The following is a 23,728-nucleotide window of genomic DNA, read 5'->3' as shown; positions in this document are numbered from 1 at the left end:
TCAACCAGGCGTGGTCAGCCGGGGTCAGCCCAGCGCGGCCGGCTCGACTCGTCCGATCGCCGGACCGCAGGCGACTTCCAAATTCGGCCGTTAGGCCTAGGATCCGAAGGCCTCTGTCTCCGTGAAGCGGTAAGCGAATCTCGTCCTGTTTTCGTTCTACTTTTCAATTACGTTAGGTGCGCTACAGTGTAAGCATGCGTGCCAAGTGTTCGTGACAATTTTGAACTAGAATAATTGTGCTTCATCGCTGTTTGTCATTTACGAAAAAGTAAATCGAGCAATGAACGAGGAGCCATGCTTGAAAACGATGTATGTACGATGTTAACTTCTACCTGGGCGGCTTAAAAGAAAGTGAAGACTGGTTACTGTTGGATGCGAGGCTGGTCCCAATGCAATGGCAAGCACTTAGAGCGCCTTTCTGAACGGCATGTAAGCAAAATAGCGATCAACGAGACGAGCAACGGCGAGAAGCTACGAGTGCCGGCGCCGAGCGACGATTTCTCACTCTCGCTGCTTGCGCCGCTCGGTTCTTGGGCTTCTAGAAAACGCCGCTCATCGCCTTGGTCGCTCGCACCAATCGCTTTCATAATGTGTGTCTCTTCGCGCGGCTGACTACCGTGTTTATTGAAATATAAATCGACCTTTTTCTTTTTTTTAGAAATAGTGATTAAAGAATTTCGACCTACATTCGCGACCAAGTTTTGCGACCCTACCGGAGGCATGAAGCTATCGAGTCACCGAGCCGGCGTTGCCGTAGAGCCGCGCCTCTTCTTGTTTCAAAAAGCTTTTGGTAAACAACCGCGGTGGCCGGTGCCGCTATCGCGCGCACCCCTCGGGCGTTGGATTTCGCCATCGCGCCTCTAGCGTTCCCCTTGCTGGGCAATGGGGAAGGAGAGGAACGCGATGCGCCATGCACTTTGCCCTCCATCCTCGCCAACGCGCACAAAAAAAGAGAAAAAAAAATGTTACTTTTGTTAGTTGCTTGAGGCGGCTCGGCTCGCGTGTTGCTCATGGCGAAACGGCGGCTTTGCTGGCGTCCTTGTAGTTTGTGTTTCGTCGCTTCGCACCTTCTTTCGTTTCTTGTCGTCATTTTACAACGGTGACAGTGAAGTATTGTTGCGAATTTGCGAGGATGTCTACCCAGCTGACGAAGCTTCGGACGACGATGACATGTCCAGAAGTTCTGACGGTGATTAAATTTTTGGCATCGCCCCGTGATTTAGCTGAGAGTGATGTAAATAAAGGTTTGTTTCTTTTGCCCGAAATTTCCCCTGTTCTTAAAAATAAAAAAAAAGGTCGACCTATATTTGAATTATTTGTTTTTTCGGTGGGTCCAACAAATAGCGTTCGACCTATTTTCGAGCAAATACGGTAACTTTAATTTTTATTTTGGGTTACGTCGGACGTAACTCGAATGCTTGACAGTTACGTTGGGTGTAACTAATTTTTATTTCGGGTTCCGTCGGACGTAACGTTAGACACTGCGTTACACTTAAGCAAAATAAGGGCTGCTGGTTCATCATATAAACCAACCATTTGTGTTTAATTAAAACGCATCACTGGCCTAAATAAAATACTGCTATCATATAGGAATGTAGCGCTTCAGATAAACTTGTCAATTTTTACTTTTAGTCCCTGCCCCACCAGACACAACATCTGGCCTAAAGCAGTGTTCCGGATCTCCTTCCAAGACCTCAGGCGGGTCGTCATTCAATCCAGGAGGCGGCGGCGTCACGTGGGCGTGTTGCTTGTGCTTCTTACTGAATGGTGCTGCCGAGGGAAAAGTGGTCGTGCTTCCAGTGATGTGATTGCTGTGCCAAATGCGCCAAACTGCGCCAAGGGGCCAGCCCAGCTACATCCTGCTACATTTTGCGAAAATATGGGAAATTTGCGCCAAGCCTGCGCCAAAGGACAAATTTCGGCCACCTTTCAAAAACGAAACTAAACTGAGAACCGTAATTGAGCATGCTCGAGCTAGGTGTCGCAAGCGGCCGCCCGACACAAAGTACCCTGCATCAATCGTCCGTCCGGCCTAGCATGGTATTTTCCGCCGTCTTGCGTTTCGCGCTCTCGTGTTCTGGGGAATTTCGTCTCAGTTCCTTTTTAAATATTTTCAATGATAGACGCGGGCGTCTATCATTGAACTTGGGGGATGTCTGAGCAGTAAAAACACAAGCAGGGAGTTCCGTCACAACACAACACAAAGTGCCCTTTGTTTGTCCAGCACTGAAGACGAATATTATATTTTTTATTTTTCTAAGAATATCTGCTCCAAAAGCCACTTTTGCTGCTCCAAGACAGTGTCTTGGCCGCTCGAAAAGCCAATTTTGCTGCTCCAAAACACTGTTTTGGCAGCTCCAGAAGGTGCTCCAAAATGGCTTAGGCCAATCACATCACTGTGCTTCAGAAAGGCAAGTATAGCCGTCGTAAGTATACATATTGTTTTTACCTTTGCTCGAATCCACTTTTAAGAAATGCACAGTTCGCGTGTGTGCATCTCTCAATGCTTCTACAGTCGGCTAATATTATTTGGACTGCTCCAACACTGTCAGCGCTAGTTTCTCTGGATCATGCAATTGGGATGCAACACTAAACCACATATGCTCTCGCAACAAACAGTGCTGTGCTGAAGCACTGTGGAATCTACTCTAGCTTTATAATGCAGCACAAAATAGCTGACGCCAAGTATAGCTACTTTTGTGACTCCGTTTTACCAAAAGCTCTGCCGAAACAAACTTGCCACCTTATAGGTAGTGCAAAAGAACCTCGCGCGCCTAACCTGGAGAAGGGCATTTTTTTCATAGGTCAGTTTTTTTCTTAAACCAATACCTTAAGCCTCCTTGAAATATTAACATCATGTGACACACGGAAGAACAGTAAACCCCTTAATGTTGGCAAACCTTTCATTTTCGCAGCCTTTAATTTTGCAGAATTCAGTGGTTGCGATTATGTCCTCTGTGACCGATTCGAGAAGAAATAGGGGCCACGAAGATAAAGGGGTTTTACTGTACATCGGAGGAAAGAGGAAGTCACTTTTGTTTGTATGCAAGAATAAAACCAACAACAACAATCATGGTGTCGACCCTTTGCGAGCCTATCTGTGTCTATTGAATGTTATAAATTTTATTTATAACACATTTATTTAAGGCACAAAGATAGGACTGTTAGAGAGATTATGGAGGCTGACACTATAAATAGTTCCGGCACGTGTTGTGTCAGTGTGGAGTCAATTGACTTGGCGGATAAGGAGTTGGTGTACTTGCGGCCCGTTGCAGCGCCACGGATTGGTTGAGATGTGGTGCGGTGACGCAGTGTGTTTTTACGCTGAGGTTCTTGAATTAAATCAGTTGCAAGTTAGCACTCTGTGGTGTCTGTCCTTCCTATGTCCCCGTCTTCAAAGCGCAATCATGTTTTCTAATGTACCATACCAACTTTCCCAACAACAGCACTTGTTAAAAAGTGCTTTTGTGTTTTAAGCAGCTCGAACCAAATAATATCTGGAAATACATAGGTTCATGGAAATTATTATGTAGATGTTGGCAGACAGTCATGGTGAGGCCAATCTTTAATGCCAAGTGGTCCACTTATTCAGAGTTGGTTGAGTCTGTAAATATTGTAGGTCGCCAATTAGATTTCTATGGTACGCAATGGGCACAATCATCCGTAATGACTAGCTCTACCTAGGGGAACCTTATACGTTTACTACGGCAAGATGGTTTCGCAAAACGAAGTATTTAGTTTATTCAACTCCTGCAATAACCTGGTCTTTAGAAACTTTTTATATTCTTTACGATGCTGAGATAAAATTCTGGAAATAGTTTTTCTAGAACTACTCTAGATATTTCCAGTTCATCATTTTTCTCGCAAAGCATTCGAGAGGGCCAAACCCTGTAATGTACGGAGGGAACTCACAGAATGATGCGACTGACAGTTTGAAGTAGAGCACTGCACGGGCCCGGGCCGGCCCGCTGGCCGGGCTCGGGCCGGGTAGCACGTATTTTCTCGGGCCCGGGCCGGGGCTCGGGCTTGAACAAAAAAGTTCTGGGGCCGCGCCGGCCCGGGCCGGCCCGGGCCGTGCCTGGGCAATCTTGTGCTGTAAATCATAAATTGCTGTTAATAGCAAGAAGTTTGCTCATTAATCTTTTAGGTTCATTGAATACAAAAAAAGCGAAGTGCAAATTCACTACAGCGTCGTTAAAAATAATAACTAAAAGACGTCTTGAAGCCAGAAAGCCTTCAAACTTTTTCCGTGTGAGCAAGGGTTCAATGTTATAAATTGTAAACAGAATAAAGTCCCAGTCATATGCTTGTCAACCTGTCTGATTCATCGCTCTCAAAAACATCTAGTTCACTATTAGGAAGATTTACAAAAACGTACGCAAGCAGTTTGGGTACCGTAAAAATAGCGTTGCGATGTAAAACCTATGGCGATGCTAATTTTAGCTTGCCCAAAGTGCTTCAGTACGTTATTCCAAGACTCCCTTATATCCCAGAGCGCGCCACTTTATTAGCGCGAAGAAGCGATCGCCGTGTTTTTATGTTTATCTCATAGAATCAAAACGCTGTTTTCAAAACTATTAGTGTCTTTAGAACTGCTCATCTGGGCCACAGACCTAAGCGGTATACTTTGGTGCCTACTAACACCATTTCGAAGTAAAATTCGAAAAAAGAGCCAACGTCGTGTTCACGGTATCAGTGTCGCGCAGTGTACATAGTCCGTTCCGCGCTTGCACGTTTTGGGAACCATCTTGAAAAAAACATTTTAAGGGGTTAAGTAGGAATATATTAAACTTAAGCTTGCCTGAAAGGGTTGTATATTTTAAGGACGCGTTGACATGTAAAGCTACTTCAGAACATATTCTTAAACAGAAAAGGTGCTCAGACCAGACTTAGAACGATGGAGACTTTTTGCGAAGAGGTTGCGATGTGCGTGGCCTTATAAAAGTAGTTTGAAACGGGACGCGTTTAAATGCAAAGGGAGTTTTGGAAACTGGTTCAGATAAGAAGGGCGTTTAGGGAATGGGTCGAAACAGGACAAATTCAAACGAGAAGGGCGTTTAGTGAACTGGTCGAAACGGGACGGGTTCATATGGGAAGGTCGTTTAAAGAATGGGTCGAAACAGGACGGGTTTAAATGGGGAGCTCGTTTCGGGAACGGGTCGAAACGGGACGGGTTCAAACGGGAATGGGTTGTTTCGGGCTAAAGCCATCGGGCCGGGTCGGGCGGGGCCTAGAAATTATAAATATTGTCGGGCTCGGTCCGGGCCCGGGCCGTGTCTCTTCCGGGCCGGGTCGGGCCGGGCCTAGAAATTAAAAATTCTGTCGGGCTCGGGCCGGGTCCGGGCCGTGTCTCTATCGGGCCGGGTCGGGCCGGGCCTAGAAATTCCGGCCCGTGCAGTGCTCTAGTTTGAAGCATTCGGCACTGTAGCAATAATAATGACATGCCACTTATGTAATGCTCATTGTCGCAGATCAAACTGCTCTTTCCGTCTACACTCATTTTCGGTAGACTTATTCAGCGAACTCCCACCGGAGGCTACAGCGCTGGGTTCTGCGAAGTAATTTGAATGAATATAGATGCAACAGGTTTTTTTGAGCGTGCGTCTAACACATATTCTTCATATTGAATCTGCTAACTGTACTCATGACCATATCCATAATTGTATCCACATTCTACCTAATTTTTATTTTGACATTTGAGTTTTCGACAGTACTTTTTTTCAAACACCTGTGCTTGTTCAGCCGTACTCAAGCTCATACATCTTGTCTTTTGCTATTACATCTATGTATAAAACTCTTGATGTCGAGTGAGAATTCAAGGTACTGAATCTGTTGTGCGAGTTAAGTAAGAACCAATAAAAAGTTCTACAAAGGAATTTTTTTCTAAATGGGGGTGTATGGGTATTAGAATAGCACATGCCATGCTAAAAAAATGCAAATTCTTGTTAGATATGCAAGGATGAGAATGCTGTACCGTTTCTGATGTGTCACCAAAAAAAATCTGCCATACAGTGTCGCTTATGGAAGTTCAAACTGTTGAATTCGAAGGCTAGAAGTTTTATTCAAGAATGTTCCTCACTACAAATGTATTTAGAGATCTCAGCCACCGACTCATGCATGACTATGTGGCAAACATTCATTTTTATGTGCATTATAGTTCACAAGGTCTAGTCTGCATTGATTTATAGCATTCATGCTGAAACTGGAAGGGCTTCTCTCGGTATGAATAAAGCGATAAACATACCTTGAAATCAAAACATTTGAGAACGGACAAAAGAAAGAATCTGAGAACGACATCTTAGATTCTCTTTTCTTTGTCTTGTCTCTAATTTTTGCTTTATTTCACCTGAGGCATTTAGTTTTTTGAGCGCAGCACTTAGGCAGCTGTTTCCGCATTTCGCGGCGTCGCTGTCGGTGTAACCGCCCGCCCCACTAAACTTGGCAGGAAATTTAATTAATGTTGAGGTCATGTGACGTTTATATTGCCGCTAAGTCTAACTGAAAAACTTAATTTTTTTATGGATGACGTGTCCCGGTCATGCGACGTCATTTTCCCCGCTACTTTTAGCCGGAAAACTACATTGGTGTTGAGGTCACGTAACATCAATTTCCGCCCTAAATTTAGTGGGAAACTTAACCCGCAAAATTTAGTGGGGAAATTTTCCCGCTAAATGGGAGGGAGCAGAAGAGCAGGAGGAGAGAGCGAGGAGGGGCCATACCCTCCCATTTTCCTTTTCAAGATCTGTGCTCTAATTGCACACTTTCTCATTTCTCATCTCATGTTTATTGAACTTTTATATTGCAGGTGCGCTCGCAGCACAAATCTGGGTTGTGCTGATCCTCTACGCGCAAGTTAGGAACTCCTGAGTGGCAAGAGTGAGAGTTCTGTCTGACAGCTCAAGGGACACCATTGTTCAGTATTGAATTTAAAATTATCTTTTTTTGAGCAAACTTAAACTTTGCTGCATGCAATTCTTCTAAAATAAATACCTTCAACCAAATTTACTAGGTCACTACATTTCGCCTCTCCCTTTAGTGCTCCTGGAGGGCCTCGGATAAGAGCTTACTGGTGTGCAAACATCATGCTTGTTTGACACCACTCACCGGTGTAGATACTCGCTGACATTCAGCATTCCAATAAAAGGCTGGATGTCTGCAAGTCCTTCTTGAACGATACAAGGGGGGAAGGAACCATACAATCGTATCGTATTGGGGGACATTCTACAGGGTGTTTTGTTTTGTATGTTTTACAGATTTAAAAAAAAAAGCCATGAAAGCTACATTTACGCGATCGCTGCACGTGGGTTATATGGCCAGGGCAGCATAGTATAAAAGGCTTATTCGTAATGATCAGTCGGCTTATTACAGAGAAGTGCCAAACTTCTTGCAGAGAACTAGATGGAGGTTCATTCTAGCGTAGTTTTATCCCGCGAATCTGAATATGCCGTTTGTTTTCCACAAAGATATAACTAAACGTGAGAAAACACAAAAAACATCCTACCAATAGTGACATCGTAAGAAGACCTTTCAGCCGCCAAGTGTGTGTCGCTTAAGGGCCGCGCGTCCAGTCGCAAGTTTTCTAGGTATATTCTCCCGCACTGGCACCAGTCGTGACATAATTTTCTGCCCTTTTAAAAAATAGCATATGAGTGCATACCTTTGACAGGCGCTGAAGATGCGTGAGCAAAGATTTCGAAAGCTGCTTTTGTGACGTCGCTCTCCAGGGAAGTGCCTCCAGCAGTACTTTAAATATGATTCTTTGCAGCCTCGATGAACCAAATTGAGAAATAATTTTGATATTTGATATCCTGGAGGTCAGAAGGTATATTTTAATGTGTTTCCTCAAATGAAAAACCGCTTCGTTTCTCTTTAAGTATAATATGTTTCTTAAAATTTCAATTTGTGAAAATATTGTGAAAATATTTGTGAAAAAATAGAAACTTGCCAAGTATCATCAAAACACACAAAATTAACTTTATTTGTGAAGATATAAGACAAGAGCAGCATTTTACGGCGTTCTAAAAAAATAGTCAATTTGTATTTGTGAAATATTTGTGAAATATTAGAAACTTGCCAAGTATCATAAAAACACACAAAATTAACTTTATTTTTGAAGATATAAGACAAGAGCAGCATTTTACGGCGTTCTAAAAAAATAGTCAATTTGGACTCGTTTCCAGATTTCGATTTCTTACCAGAGCGCATCTTTGCGCCTGCGATCCTGCTGCCCGGTGGCCGCAGTGCAAAGCCACCCCCTCGCCTCCCTCGTAGGATGGAGGGAAGCAAGGCGCACGTGTGTTGCACAATTAAACTCTTGGGGAACAGGACCGTGGGCGCAGAGATGCCCTCCGATAAGAAACCGAAACCTAGAAACGGATTCCAATAATGCGTTTTTACAGAACGCATAAAATGCTACCCCTGCGTTATATCCTTCTAAAAAGAGTTGATTTAGTGGTTTTCGATGACTCTCGGCAAGTTTCTAATTCAAACAATCTGTTCGTTTTTAGTAATTAAAGAGTTAATTAACAAATTATATTTAATTATCCAACTGATCGCTACGGTTAGGTCCCTATACTACGTACCCCTGGCCGTACAACTCGCCTGCCCAAACCACATTAATTTAGCTTTCACGACCTTTCTAAAGATATATGTAAAGCTTAAAACTAAATCGCCCTCTACAACAATGAAAAGGCGATACCAGCATGGTAGAGCCATATGGCTCCACCACGCTGGTATCGCCTTTTCGCTGGTATAGGATGTCCCATATTACGTTATGCATGTTTGGTTCCGTCCGCCTACATGGTTCCGCCGCAATCCACTTCGCTGGTATAGGATGTTCCATAATACGACATGCTTGTATGGTTCCGCCCCTCCTGTATCGTTCCGCCGTAATCCACCATACTGGAGCCGCCTTTTTGCTTGTATAGGATGTCCCATATTACGGTTACGCTTGTATGAGCCTTTTCCGTCATCTTTCCATCATCGATATTTTCCAACAGGGTTATAAAGTGCAATTAACTTTTGGTGCAATGTAGGCATAAATTCATCACATTTTGTTCAAATGTAGCAGGGTAAGCACTTTGGCAGAGCATGCACGTCAATGCTTTTCCCCTTGGAAGGCATTCTTGTTCATTCCGATCCAAATTTCCCATCTTCAACTTTGTTCCTTAGGTAGCATGCAACAGGACTTCAAGGGTCAACTTGCTGGTTGGGAAGCAACTTTGTGGCTAACTTAAAGGACCCCTGAAAAGAAAAAAAAACAAATGTTTTTTTTTTCTTTTCAGGGGTCCTTTAATTTTAAGGAAAAAAGTTTTTCGGAGCAATATTGATTGCGAGAGATTTAATTGAAATTGTGCGCGAAGTCCGTGACGTCACGGGTCACTCCAAAATGACCATCTCGGTCGTGAAGGCGAAGGCGATCGACTTCTCCTCCACGCGCCTGGAATGCCAAGAGAGAAAACAAGTGGTAAGGGACGTGACTGCCGACTAAATCGCGTCTTGCACCGTCAATATTGCTTTAAAAAATATTTGTTTCACGTAAATTTTTTTTGACACGTGTGTTTCAATTAGACAGTTAAAAAAATGTTTTTTTCTTCTCAGGGGCTCTTTAATAAGGCGAGTCTCCCACTCCCACTCAATGGATTGATCGGGACGCACCCAGAACAGGCGTAGCGACCTACAATCTGGCTTGCACACAGCATGTTTTATATCTCCATGTTTGAATTTCCTTTTCTGCACATTGGTTCCAGAGTGGGTTGGAGTGAGTGCTTGGTCTTTCTTTCCCTATCAGGCAGGCAGTCTACAGTCTACTTCAAGCATCTGCAATGCTGCACAGTAGAGGGAACATGCCAAAGGCCTGGTTGATGGGCAGGATCGGGCTGCACTATAGAGTTCTATGCAATCAACCTCTGGGAAGCAAGCGTCTGCATGATCAAGTGTGGTTTGTTGGCAGATGATTGCCTGCAACACTGGTGTTCATCAACATATCTGGTGACTGTCGAGCAATATTTCTTGGATGCAAGACCCCGAACTGCACCTGGAACTCTGATGTAGCTTGTGCATGCTCATTTGATTACCTTCTGAAGACTGTGCCTAGAAGAACTGCTGGAGAATGCAATTGAGATGAAGGCGTTACAAGATGCGTCATAGGAGCCACCATGTACTTCTGCAGATTGTCTCGATCCCGGTGTGGCCCATTTTAGAAGTTCAAGCAAAGATACCTAGCAGAGGGGGGAAAATGTTGCTTTCGTCGCAATGTCCCAACTTGGAGTTCTTTGAGTCTCCCTCGACTGACATGCTAGTGAGTCGCAGCAGAACAGGCATCTGGGGTGCCCGCATTCCACTGCTGCAGCACTGCCAGGATTGAGACCACGGGTTCATCCATGATTGTCATTCTGGGAAGGTGTTGCTAATTCTGGGAAAGGCCTCGAGAGGGGTGTATAGCATAGATTTGTGTGCTTTGAGTAGAAAATTCTTATAGCGTCGTCCCACTGGACCGACAAACGCCGATTTTTGTCCGGCAACATCACAAAGTTTTGTGTCGCTGATGCTGTTCCGCTGCAACGACCAACATCTGCTACAAGCGCCGACAAACCATCGATGACGGACAAGTTGTTGTCTGTCGTTGAACTTGAAGCGCAGCAAGCAGTCGCACCGAGGAACATCTCTCGGAGACAAACCTAATTTTCTCACCCGCTTGTGCCTTCAGTTGCTGTCTTCCCCAACCTTTTTCTACCCTTCCTCCCATTCCTCCCGTGACTCAGTCCTTGGCGGCCACCGTTGTTCCCACTCCCGCAGTTTCGATTTTTGGATTGCTCGTGGGCGCGGCTTGCGTGCTAGTGGTTGTGTTGCGAAACGGTATTTGCTGTGGCTGGTATGCTTGCAAAAACTTGGTGCGCGAGGTGGTGCTTCAGAATGCTGAGGTCTACGCCCCTGCATCAGGACTGATTCACTCATGTGCGAAGACACACCAAAGTAAGACTGCTCATCACAAAGTAGAACACGTTTCGTCAGTTCCGCGGCAAGCCATTCAGGCAAAACGAGAGACTTCTCATCCGTTGAGTGATTGTACCCCATAAAACTACCCCCGTATTGTCCCCCATCAATTGCCTGCCCTCGGTCATTCGGATATGAAGTTAAAAACGTCCCCAAATCGACGTGAAATTCTGTGGCACTCACCTGGAATGCTTCGAACGACCCAGAAAAAGGAACGATTCAGGAATTCTAGTTCGGGAAAAGTTGGGCGTCGATTGTCACGACTGTTTTCGGAAAGTCGCCAACGGCAAATGAAGACAAGCGGAAGCTTTAAACAAGGAATAAAGTAATTGCCTCCATTTTCACCGTGTTTGTCGGCGTGTTTTATGCCCAAAGAGCAAAACAAGAAAACCGTGTCGCCATACTCTGTTTGTCTCTGTATTTTGAAGTGTTTTGTTGACAACTCCAGTCTGACTAGGAAACAAGTTTCCTTGTCCCCGTGTTCTGCGTCGTGTCTGCCAGGTGGGACAGCGGACTCCGCCAAACAGGCTGTTTGTCGGTGTCGTATGTCGCTCATTGCAGTCTGTCGCTGTCGTTTGTTGCTGTTGCTCTAATGGGACACTGCTATTAGGGACTCGGCCTGGGGCATGTTAGGGGTGTGTGCGTCGCTGGTCGATTGAGTCGCTGGTCGCTAGTCGCAAGAACCAGCAGCATTGCATTCGTTGTGCTCAGTGTCCTGGATCTCGTCTGGATCTGCCTGTAATTTATGGGGCCTTTAGAACTTCAGCATTACACAGTGATAACATCAGTAGCTGGAAATTGATGGGACCGAAATAAAGATGACAAAACTAGACTGTAGCTGGAGTCTATCACTAGCATGGAGAAGCTATCAATAGCATGGACTTCAGATTCACACAAGAATGTCCCGTGGGTAACAGGATTTGATGCACAAATCATTCTGAAGACGGCTTTAATGCTTCCGTTCTAATCCCCATGGACCTCCACAGGCTGAAAGGGCAGGTGACATTTCATGTAACTGAACAGGTCACATACCTATGTATCAAGTGCAGAGAAGGGAACAGTGAAAAAAAGGCACCAGGACAAGGTCCCTATATTTTGAAACCAAGTTCTGCATGGGTTTTTATATCGTACTTCATTTTCTGCTCCTTGGGGTTAAAGAGACATAATGGAGCAGTCCTAGCTCACCTCCAGTGCTGATCAAAGAAACACGATGTGAAAATATGATAGGCGTAAGAAACAAACAGCTTGAAACCAATTCGCGTCCTTTTAATTTCACAAAACTTTGTATGCGCAAAATAGCCTAAAACTGGTACAAATCAAAGCAGTCTGTACAATAAAACGTGAAAATACGGCAGAAAAAGTAAACACTTGCGGGGCGTAAAACCGCGGAAGAAAATCCGTTCAATGCAATCTTGTTCAGCGACAAACAAGTGTTTATTCAGCTGCGAAGCATTGAAGTGGATTTAAAGTCTGCATTGCGTTTCAGAGCAAAAAAAAACAGCCAATTAATTTAGCATGAGCAGTACGATTGACAGCATTGTGGACGGTACGCGGGCGCGTAGGAAGGCGACAAGGCTTACTTTGACAAGAGCCACACGGAAACCGTAGACACAATCCACACACGCTGTGCAGGGCTCTACTTCTTGATTCTTGAAATATGGTTGAAAAGCACTGCGCATTAGCGCTGCAAGCACTCCACGTCTACACGGTTTCAATTACGGAACAGAGCAGAGAGGCCTACTTCATTCGAGCTTGGGCAGAGAATCGCCGAGGTTGGAGCAGTTGAACATTGAACTGTGGACATCGGCGTGCTGCGTAACTTCTGCTACCGACTTTTATCCGCGTGATATGCGGAATAACTCAGTGGGTATGCACTGACAGATGAAACAACGCGTAATCTGCACAACAACGCGTCCACCAAGTCACCACGGCACCGAAGCATCCGCCGGACTGTAGCAGACGCTCCTGCCGGCGACCGGCACCGCGTGTGCGTCGCCGTCAAAATTTTGTGCGGCGGTAATCTGGCCAATCAGAGCACGCCGCTCCGCGACAGATCTGGAATGGCCAGGTTTTGGAAATACGCCCCCGGGGCACGAGTTGTCGAGTCAATGTCGTCGTACACCGCATCCGAACTAACTGCGCCATGATGTCGGTGCGGCTCCGCTGTTGTTTTTTTTTTTTTTTTTTTGCTACGACGCCGAAACGCCAACTGACGCTGCCCGAACTGCGGGGAACGGACAGATATGGCGCACCTCCTCCTCGCCTGCACGGAGCACGACGGTGTTAGGGCGGCCATGACAGCATCCCCTGCAGCGCTGGGCCTTCCCTGCGGAACGAAAGACGAGATTTTGCTGATACAAGGCGACAGACGCACCAAGGAAAGAGCTCTAAAGATCATTTTCACCCTTCTCGAGGATACCAGCCTCATCGAATCGCCGTAAGCCCATGGACGAGCGGATGGCGCGGTCGGTCAAATAGACCACCGGGTGCGCGCATCAAACCGCAGAACTTGCCAGGCGACAAAAAAGGGACAAATGACTTCCGCGGCTTTCACGAGCTTCCCTCCCCCAGCGCAACCGGTCCGGCGACTCCTCCTCGCCCAACGGGGATCTTTTTCCCCCGCTGGATTCCTGTTTTACCCCTCTCTACCTCCCGGCTTTCTTCTTCGGCCATTCCCCACCCCTTCCTCGCCTCTATTTTCAACTCTTATCTTCCCATACCTCCCTGCTTCTCTCTCTCTCCCCCCCCCACCCCCCCCCCCCCAGAGCCAGTGAGAAATGCGCCCTGCGCACATACACTATTGGCTCTCATTTTCCCTCCTCAATTTCAATTACAACGCTCACAAACACACACCGAGCGGACGGGATTGCGTTCGCTTGCAAAAGCCGCCAGGCCGGCGCCTCGTCAATTCTCTAAATGGGGCGGTCATCCCCAGTGGCCTCCTTGGAGACCGAACACCCGGGCAGTGACAGACGGGTCCAGGAGCCGACTCGTCTTTGATGGAAGGGCAGTAATAAAAATTTGACCGGACACACATACGATAGGCATTCTCCAAACGCCTATTTTTTTCCCCATCGCAAACAATAATAATTAACTTACTAAACTTACTAATACTAAAAACAATAATTAAACTTGTGGAAGAAAACCAGAAGGACGGACAACCATGAAAGTTTGCTGTTGTACGCGTTCTTCTCGTTTTCTTCCTCAAGCTTAATTATTCCTATCATCCCGCTCGTTCTGTCCTTAAAAAAGTAGCCATGTTCTGATTCCGCGAAATGTGTTTGCTCCACCTCGGCCGTGGCCGCACAGACATCTCAAGAAGCCTAAAAGTTTTCCCGACCCCATTAGAAAAGTTATTGACAGGCTTTCAGACATTTCAAGCCATTGTAAAGGAGACTTCAGACATTTCAGGAGGGCCTCTGACGGGGCCAACGAACCCACCCGGAAATATCGGTGCCCGCTTCAAACATTTCGGAAATTCCTGAAGTCGCCCTCACACCCTTTAAAAAAATCCTGAAGTCCCATCAGAGCGATTTTCAATAGGGCGCCCTCATTCTCTAGGCAATCTGGAGCACGACTGGATTTAAAATGCTACCGAAAAAGGCGGTGTGATCCGTGATGCAGTGGCTACCAGTCTTGGAGGCGACCTCCGGAACCTACAGTCAGCAGACGCACTCGCGGGCCGTCGGCATTAGCTGGGAGCGACCGCAGCGGCACCTGTTTGCATGTAATATCGCAAGAGTCAGTAGCAACAGTACACTAACTTTCTTTGTTCATTTTTGATAAATTGAGGCAGTAGAGCAACACCCAAGCCAGGGGCCACTTCGTCGGAGCATGCGACGTCTCGCGTGAGAAGGTAGCAGAGACGCAGTTTTTTGTCCCGCCTAACAAAGAACAGCTAGAGTTCAATTACCAGCGGGCGTCGTCCAACCGCCCCGCAGGCTCGGGAGGCTCAGGCGGTGCGCCGTCTTCGTTGCTAGCAGCCGGCCTCCGCGGCGTGTCTTCGACAAGACGCACAGGAAATCGAGACGCTGTGTACATCGTTCAACTCCGCAGTTAAGTCAATCCAAGAGCAAATCTAAGAGCGAGGGGCGGCGCGTACTTCTCCGCGCGGGTCGAAACTGCGGGAGTTTCAAATCTGAAGAATTTGCGAGTCCGTCTAAATTACGTCCTGTGACGTTAAAGGAGCGATGCAACAATTTTTGTACTTTGCACAAATACCGCTTAAAACGGATCCCTAACGTTAATGACCTATGAAACACGCATTCCTTCTTCACCCCACGCAATAGAAGTGCCAGAAAAAAATTTAAGAACAACGAGCAGCGTTCACCCCCTCAACTCACAGCCAGAACAAGCGGCCACGTGATCCGGAGCCGATTATATGCCGCCAGTGTTGATCATAGCCACGCGCTCGGGTTGGCAAAGCGCAGGACACGCGCTGAGTTCCAGACATTGTTATGGCTCGGCTGTTGTCGTCGCTGCAGCGATTGGACACGGGTCACTACCCGAATGGTTCTCAAGCTAGCAATTATCACGAGCCCAAGTCGAGTGCCCACGCAATGCTCGGGTCCAATCTATGAACCGCATTCAAATATCGTCACTTGGGTGTACTGCGATCCCCACGTTTCGTCATAAAATTTTGCAAAGGAGAGATTGAATGAAAATTATCGCTTTTTTCCTTGAAATTACACCCCAACAAAGGAGTTTCTTGGCCAGTGGCGTTGCGTGTGGGTACCCTTGAGTCCCAGGTGTGCCAGTAAGCTCATGTAGAGTGAAAAACATTCCAATTGAATATCGTTGCTCTGGTCCTTTAATATTGCTAGAGAATTTTTTTTTCGAGCAAGATTTGTTTTGTGACTTCCTTGTCCCAATTAGGCTGTTTAAGGATTTTCTTTGCACTTACCATTTAATAGAAACAAAAACAAAAAAGAAGCGAGATAAACGAGGCAGCATATGCACCATTGCAGCAACTTACGAAGTCTCATTATCAATTCGTTTTAAAGCATACCGACTTGGCTTCTTTAATCGCTGCAGTGGGTAATGCTTAAAATCTTCCGTTCAGCATGTGAGTCGTGAAAGTAATGAGTTCAATAACCAAGCTGTCGCTTGACGCTTTTTTCAAGAATGATTATTGACCTAGAGCTTCAAGCCTGCCACCAAGGGCTCCAACAAAGTCGGCTCATTCATGTCTGGCAGCATCGGCCTTTCTAGGCGCAAGCGACGTTGTCGCGAACGACGTCGGTCTCTATGACGCAAGCCTCGACTAAGAGCAAATATCCAGCTGGTGCGGAGAATTCGTTTCGTTAAATAAACTGTCTGGGGAAGTTCTGGTTTGCACACAGATGTGTACGGACCGCACCGCTTAGCGCGTCTCAGCAGTACAAGCAACTTGTCTTTGCCCGGATGGCGTGTATCCTAACGTAAGCCGCCTGCTGCAAATCCTGGCCACGATATCCGTTAGCACTGCTAAAACGGGACGTCCGTTCTCGATGGTGCGAAGACTCAAGGCATACCTGAGAGCTTCAACGTCGCAGGAGCGCTTGCTAGGGGCTGCGTTTCTGAATATTCACCGGAACATCTAAGTCAGCACCGAAAGTGTCCTTTCGCTTCTTTCTATTGACCGACAGTGGCTTCCACTACATGCTTATGCCCCACAAAATGATAGAAACTTGTACTTTTCTCTGCCCCTTTCTCGTAAAACGAGTCACGGCATCGAAGAACGAAAAAAACCTGAAGCATGACCATAGCACGATCATTTCTGAAAAAAATGTGATCTGCGCAGGAACAATGAGCGTGACGCTTTATTTTCTCATTGCCCTAGTGCGCATTGCAGCTTTTCTGCTTAATCGTATTCTAAACCTCACTATTCTCTGGCACTCTTCCGTAGTTTTTTAATCACTGCATAACCGAGTGTTCCGGAGAGAAATATTCGTACCAAAATATTTTGTAGGCCTGTCTGGACTTTTTTGTTGAAAGTGCATTATTATATTTTATGATTGCGTGTTTTCATTGTTCACAATTAAAGTTTCCATCTTTAATGATTTAACGAACGGAATTGAGCAAAAAAAGGTTGAATTTTTATCTTCTAAGAAACAGGAAAATTGTAACTACAATTGTGATTGTAAAATATCTTTTCCTCTTTTTGTTTGCATTTTCGACGGTTTGATTAAAGCAAAACACCACCTGAAAAACATATCTGGGTACGCCACTGGCTGTAACGACAAGGTTTCCTCAGACATTGCAATGACCACGGCTGCGCTTGAAGATCCTCGACGTGGCCCACGCTGGTACCCTCGGTTAGGTGCTTCGACTCCTCTCGAATGTTCTTCACGAGAACAGTTGTACGTCCTGCATGGAGATTCGTTACGCCCCGTGCGACGCCAATTCCATTTTCAAGGCTCAGTGGGACACTGGCTTCCAGAAGAGCTTAACCGCACATGGCTGCGTCGGTTATGATGTTTATGAAAAGACTCGACCGCGGGGGGAGGTTCACATGGTCAGCAGTAACTCTGATCGCGGTTGAGGCCGTGCTGGACTCCACTGGCGGCAGAGCATGGAGTATGTGCCAAGGTTGGCAGTAAATCTAAGCGATTATGCACGACCGTCCCCGGCGAGCCTCAGGGGTGGCATCCTTGCCTTCAACAACATGGCAGCTTGCTTCTGGCTCCACACTCCACACCTGCAAAATAAAATGACAGTATATCGACTTTGTATCTTGACGCTTATCGTTCAAACAATAAGCTCGGCGATAGGTAGACTGCAAGTGTTCTTGACTAAAATATCACTATGCTGAAGGATGTACACGCTCCCTCTGCCGATATCTGGCAAGAGCTCAGTTTGCTGCAGGATGAAGAACGTCCTGCAGCTAATCATTCGCACGCCGATGCTGGCTAATGTCAATGAGAGCTTGAGAGATGAAACTTTATTATGCCTAAGAATATGAGCAGGGGACCTCAGTTCAGGCTCCCTCTGGTGGCGTCCTCTGTTCGCAGCCAGGTAAACTGATCAGATAATGTGGTGGCCGTAGTCAGCCGCTCGGGCCTGGGGTAAGGACAGGGAGGTGGGGTTAGGGAGGGGTGGGGGATGGTGAAGGGGGAGGGGGGGGGGGGGGGGAGGACTCGACGGGCTTGTCTATGTGACTGGAGGGAAGGTAAAGCCACGGGAAACGTCTAGGCACATCTGGGGATGTCGGGTGCCCGTGGAGATTTTCGCGGGCGAGCAGGTGTGCTTTTTCGTTGCACGGCGTGCCCCCATGACATGGGATCCAGACGACTTCAACGGGTGATAGTAGGTCGCGTTTTATTTGTTCTGCGATGGCAAGTGGAAGCGAGTTCTGTATGAGTCGCCGGCAGGCGGCCATAAAGTCGGTGAAGGTGATGGGAATACACGAGGTAAAAGAGCCTGAGTAGGTATATGTGATAGCCGCTGCAATGGCCTGTAGTACCGCCAAGCATGGGTCCATGGAAGGAAGAACGGCGATGTATATTGTACTGAAAGGATGATCTGTGACCGTTTTGACCGTGCCTGTATCAGTCGTGCTGGCTTCTGTGTAGAGGTATGTGGAATGAGGAGTGTAGGCGGTGTAACGTGTGAAAAAGGCAATACGTTGAGCGCGTCGTGCTAAATTTAGCATCGGGTGCATGCCTCGAGCGAGTGGTGCTATGAGAAGATGTGAACGGGTCGTCATGGGGAGAGCTGCTGCTTTCGGGGAGGTGAGGATGGGACATTATGGCCCAGTTAAGGGAGTATGTGTCTTCCCTGGGGGATGAGAAGGAGGTGGATTTCCTGACGGCGTTTTGTGGATAGCAACGAGCTCATCTACGGTGTTGTGATAGCTCATATCGAGGAGGCGGTTGGTGTTAGTAGTGATGGGTAGGCCCATGGCCAGGTTTATGAATGAGAGCACTCAGTTTCATTCTTTTAACTTTGTGTGAGTTTAAATGTACGTGAGGTGGTAACGGAGGCGGGATATCTGTAAGGCGTCGCAAAGCCTCATCATGCTCCCTTCTTAAGTCCGGGAGAGGAACTGGAGACGCGGCGGAGCATGTTAAGAACCTGTTCGCCTTGTTTGATGAGATGATTACCCGTGGTTGAGCTACCGCCATCACGCTCGATGGGGAGTCTTAAAAGGCGGATGCTAGTAAGCTGTGGGATGGGAGTTCCGTTTTGTTCAAGGTAGATCTGTGGTGGTTCCCAGCGCGGAATGTGAACTAGAAGGAGTTCCGATTTATTAGAATCACACTGTAGGCCTAGGTGGTTTGCGGCTTGTTGGATGCTGTTGAGAGCGTGTAGTAGTGTATCCTGTATGTGTCCTATTGAGCCTCGATTTATCCCGAGGTTGATGTCGTCGGCGTATATAGTGTAGTGTATGTCTGGTATGCGAGCTAGCGCTCGATGTATATGGCACATGGCGAGATTGAAATGTGTAGGCGAGAGTGCTGAACCTTATGAAATGCCGCGTTGGGGATGGTCGAAGATAGTGGATTTGATTCCACTAAACTTATAGGGTATGTATGTCCGCGAAGGAAGCATCATACATAATTCTAGAACCTTTCCCACAATTGGTTGCCTGGAGCTCCTCTAGCACACTGTCGTGATGAACGTTATCGAAAGCCTTGTTGAGGTCAATTGCGAGAATTGCCTTCAATTAAGCAGTGCTGGGAGTGGAGAATACTTCCACCTGGAGTTGGAGGCGCGTGTCCTGAGTCGAGATGTGTTTCCGGTTGCCAATGAGAGATGTGGAAGTTGTTGTGTATTGTCTAAGAGAGAGTGTGGAAGGTGTTGTATATTGTCTGGTATGCGAGCTAGCGCTCGATGTATATGGCACATGGCGAGATTGAAATGTGTAGGCGAGAGTGCTGAGCCTCATGAAACGCCGCGTGGGGATGGTCGAAGGTAGTGGATTTGAATCCACTAAACAAATGGAGTATGTACGTCCGCGAAGGAAGCATCGGGCATAATTGTAAAACCTTTCCCACAATTGGTTGCCTGGAGCTCTTCTAGCTCATGGCGAGATTGAAATGTGTAGGCGAGAGTGCTGAGCCTTATGAAATGCCGCGTTGGGAAAGGTCGAAGGCAGTGGATTTGATTCCACTAAACTTATGGAGTATGTACGTCCGCGAAGGAAGCATCAGGCATAATTCTAGAAGCTTTCCCACTATTGGTTGCCTAGCACACTGTCGTGATGAACGTTATCGAAAGCCTTGTTGAGGTAAACTGCGAGAATCGCCTTCGATTGAGCAGTGCTGGGGGTGGAGAATACTTCCACCTGGAGTTGGAGGAGCGTGTCCTGAGTCGAGATGTGTTGCCGGTTGCCAATTTGAGAGTGTGGAAGGTGTTGTGTATTGTCTAAGTAAGTGTTGAGTCGGCGAAGGATGACTCATTCCATAAGTCTTCCTGCACATGAGGTGATTGAAATGGGGCGAAGGTTTTCACTATCATAAGGTCTGTCCGGTTTGGCGATGAAGGTGATCATGGCCGTCTGCCACTCGTTTGGGAGTAAGCCAGAGCACCAGGACTCAATCATGCGTTTAAGTAGGTGCTTGTAATCCTGGTCTGTGAGGTTGAGCAGCTGCTGCGGTGTTATTTTGTCTTGTCCCGGAGCCTTGTTGACTCGGGTTTCCGCTACTGCCTGTTTGAGTTCGGCGACTGTGATGTCCTCCGACAAGGAGTGGTCGTCAGGTTTGCGCCCGGGGTAGTCGTTGTATGCGGGCTGCATGAGAGTGGTGATGTACGTATCACAGAGAGCCTGAACAAGCTGATGGGGTGCTGTATATTGTTCGAAGAGTTTGTTTAGGGAGGTGCGTGCGGCTGTCTTGGACTGAGATGGATTAACGAGATTGCGGACGTGACGCCACGCTGAGGCTATATGCGGGGTATTGCTCAGTTTGTCAAAGGTGCAGTACCAGTGCTCTTGCGTAAGAGAGTCCGAGTAGGTGGCTATTTCGTCATTGAGGAGGGAGATGCGCTTGCGTAGGCGGCGGTTGCACTTGTTGCGCTTCCATTTGCCAAAGAGGCTTTGACGAGCTTCCCACAGATGGAGAAGATGAGCGTCCGCCGCCGGTGCATCGTCTGGTTGCTGCAAATTCTGAGAGTGAAGCTGGGTGCGATAGTGAATATGTCGCATCCACTTGTGGTAGTCGGCGAAGGGGGAGGAATCGTGCGGGTCGGTGTCCTCATGAAAGTTTCTCCAGTCAGGGATTGGATAATAATAAATAACAAATATTTTTATTTTCATCGTTTGTAGTTTTCTGCGTGAAGGTATAATCTTGATGAGGGTGCAATCACTAGTGAGCGTGATCTGCGTGTTGGTCCACGAGGCCTTCGTTGGACTTTTCAGAAGGGTGAGGTCGGGAGTAGTGTCCCGTTCGAGTGAATTACCCTGACGGGGTCTCTTGCATTGTACCCTGCGAACAGGATGCCTGTGCGCAGCTGCAGGTTAAGGAGCTGCGGCTGATTCACTACATCCTGGTTAATCCAATAGAAGATGTGCTTTGAAGGGCACTCCGAGAAGACCTCCACCACTGTCCTCTTGCACTCGAAAAAAAAACATGGCAGCTTGCGTAGCGGTTCGCGCACATTGCGAAGAGCTGTTGAAGTCGGTCCTTCGGCACCAAGAGCACCCTTTTTCTGATACGGCTTTGTTTATGAAAATAGTTATAGGAAAACATTCAATCGTTTAGTCCGTTCGTCTGCGTGTGCAGGAGTGGGAGGCAGTGTTATATATATTTACAAAAGGGTGCATGCAGTAATAAGCATTCCCGCATGGAAAAGTAAGTTTCAGTTTTATGCTGATTTTAAAGTCAGATGTAACAAAGACAGAGTGTGGCACAAATTCTTCCCCTTATTTTAAAACCCCTCCCGCAAGGCGCGCCTACATCTGAGGTGTTAGGTGTTCGGTGACTGGCGTCACCACGAACCCCGAGCAATGAAGGGTTCATTCACCCACGTATGGCTGTGTGCGGCTTAGCCCGTGTCGGGGGAAAGGGGATTCTGGTGGTTGAGCTGATGTCGGGGTACATTTAGACCCTTCGGGTCCCCTGGGAGAGGCAACACTTGCCGTCCTTTGTTAAGACAGTGTAACGATCTATCCTTACGGACAACAAAAGATTGTCAAATCCCGTCTAAAATATTTGCAGCCATGTTACCTAATATCAATGCATCTAGTGGATCAAGAACGTTCCCGTAGCGACCCCTTGGATGAGCTTGAGTACTTTGCGGTGGTCTTCAAAATGATGCTACCGCTTCTCAAGGGAATCCGGAGCCCGAAGCAAGTGCAAAAATATGCTTTCTGGACTGCAATAAGCAGTCCAGAAAGCAGCCAACGCAAGGAAGAGTACAGATCCATAAGAAATAAAGTGACATCAATAATAAAAAAGGAGAAAAGAAATTATTTCTGGAAAAAGTTTGAAGACACCAAGGATCCATCTCAATGTTGGTCTGTAATTAATCAAGTACTGGGTAGAAACACTTGACCGTCAATAGATCAAACAATCAAAAAGAACTTTGGGACATACTGCAATGATGAGAAAATAGCAAATGATTTTAATAACGAATTTATACAATCAATAAAATTACTTTGCAATCATGGATACCAAAATAAAACGGAAACTAGAGCTAGAATTGGAAACTCAATGTATCTCCCTGAAATGACCGAGGAAGATCTAGTAGAAATAGTAAGTAACATGAAAACAAACAAAGCAGTTGGAATCGACTCGATCAGACCGCGCGACATCAAAGAAAATGTAAATATAATTAAGACACTATTGCTAGCATTGTATAATAAGAGCTTGGCCATCGGGAAGGTACCAAGTGGTTTAAAAACAGCTGTGATAAGACCGATTTACAAGAAAGGGGATAAAAAAACTCTTCTTAACTATAGGCCTGTCCGTATTCTTCCAGTCCTTAATTACATAATGGAAAAATATGTCCATAAAGCGTTAAATGGCTTCATTAATAAATATAACCTACTAACAAAAACGCAATATGGTTTCAAGACAAATTCAAGTACAATTACTCTCCTAGAAGACTTTAGTGATTTCGTAAATAAGAAACTAGACGAAGGAAATTATGTGCTAGCACTGTTTATAGATTTTTCTCGGGCATTTGAAACAGTAAGACATGAAACACTAATAGACAGACTATTCTCTTTAGGTGTCAGAGGCAAACTATTAGACTGGTTCAAGGACTACCTTTCTGGTCGGACTCAGGTTGTCAAGATAGCAAGTAGCTTCAGTGAAAAGAGACTAGTAAAACAGGGAGTGCCTCAAGGGACTGTATTGGGACCTATACTGTTTAATATATATATTAACGATATTGTGAATGTTCATTTAAATAGCGTGTTGTTTCAGTTTGCAGATGACACCGTTATTCTGTATGCAGATAAAGATTATACGACAGCCGAAAATAAAATTCAAGAGGATGTTTACAAATTGGTTAAGTGGTACAAAGAAAATCAAATTATAATTAACACTAAGAAAACAGAGTTGATGTGTTTTAGAAGTCTACAAAGACGAACTCAAATGGAAGGGAATATAAAAATACATAGTGACTCATGTAAAATTTGTAATTGTGAACCCCTTAAACTAACTACGAGTGTGAAATACCTAGGACTATACATTGACGAGCATCTCAAATGGAACCAACATGTGGAACACATCTGTAAACGACTTAGATCAGTTGCAGCCCAATTATACCACCTAAGATCGTGTTTACCTCAACCAATATTAAAGAT

The sequence above is a fragment of the Ixodes scapularis genome, unplaced genomic scaffold (genome assembly GCF_016920785.2).
Source record: "Ixodes scapularis isolate PalLabHiFi unplaced genomic scaffold, ASM1692078v2 PGA_scaffold6__148_contigs__length_123643588, whole genome shotgun sequence".
Classification (NCBI taxonomy): domain Eukaryota; kingdom Metazoa; phylum Arthropoda; class Arachnida; order Ixodida; family Ixodidae; genus Ixodes; species Ixodes scapularis.
The sequence above is the reverse complement of the archived record's forward strand: the minus strand, read 5'-3'. Positions refer to the sequence as shown.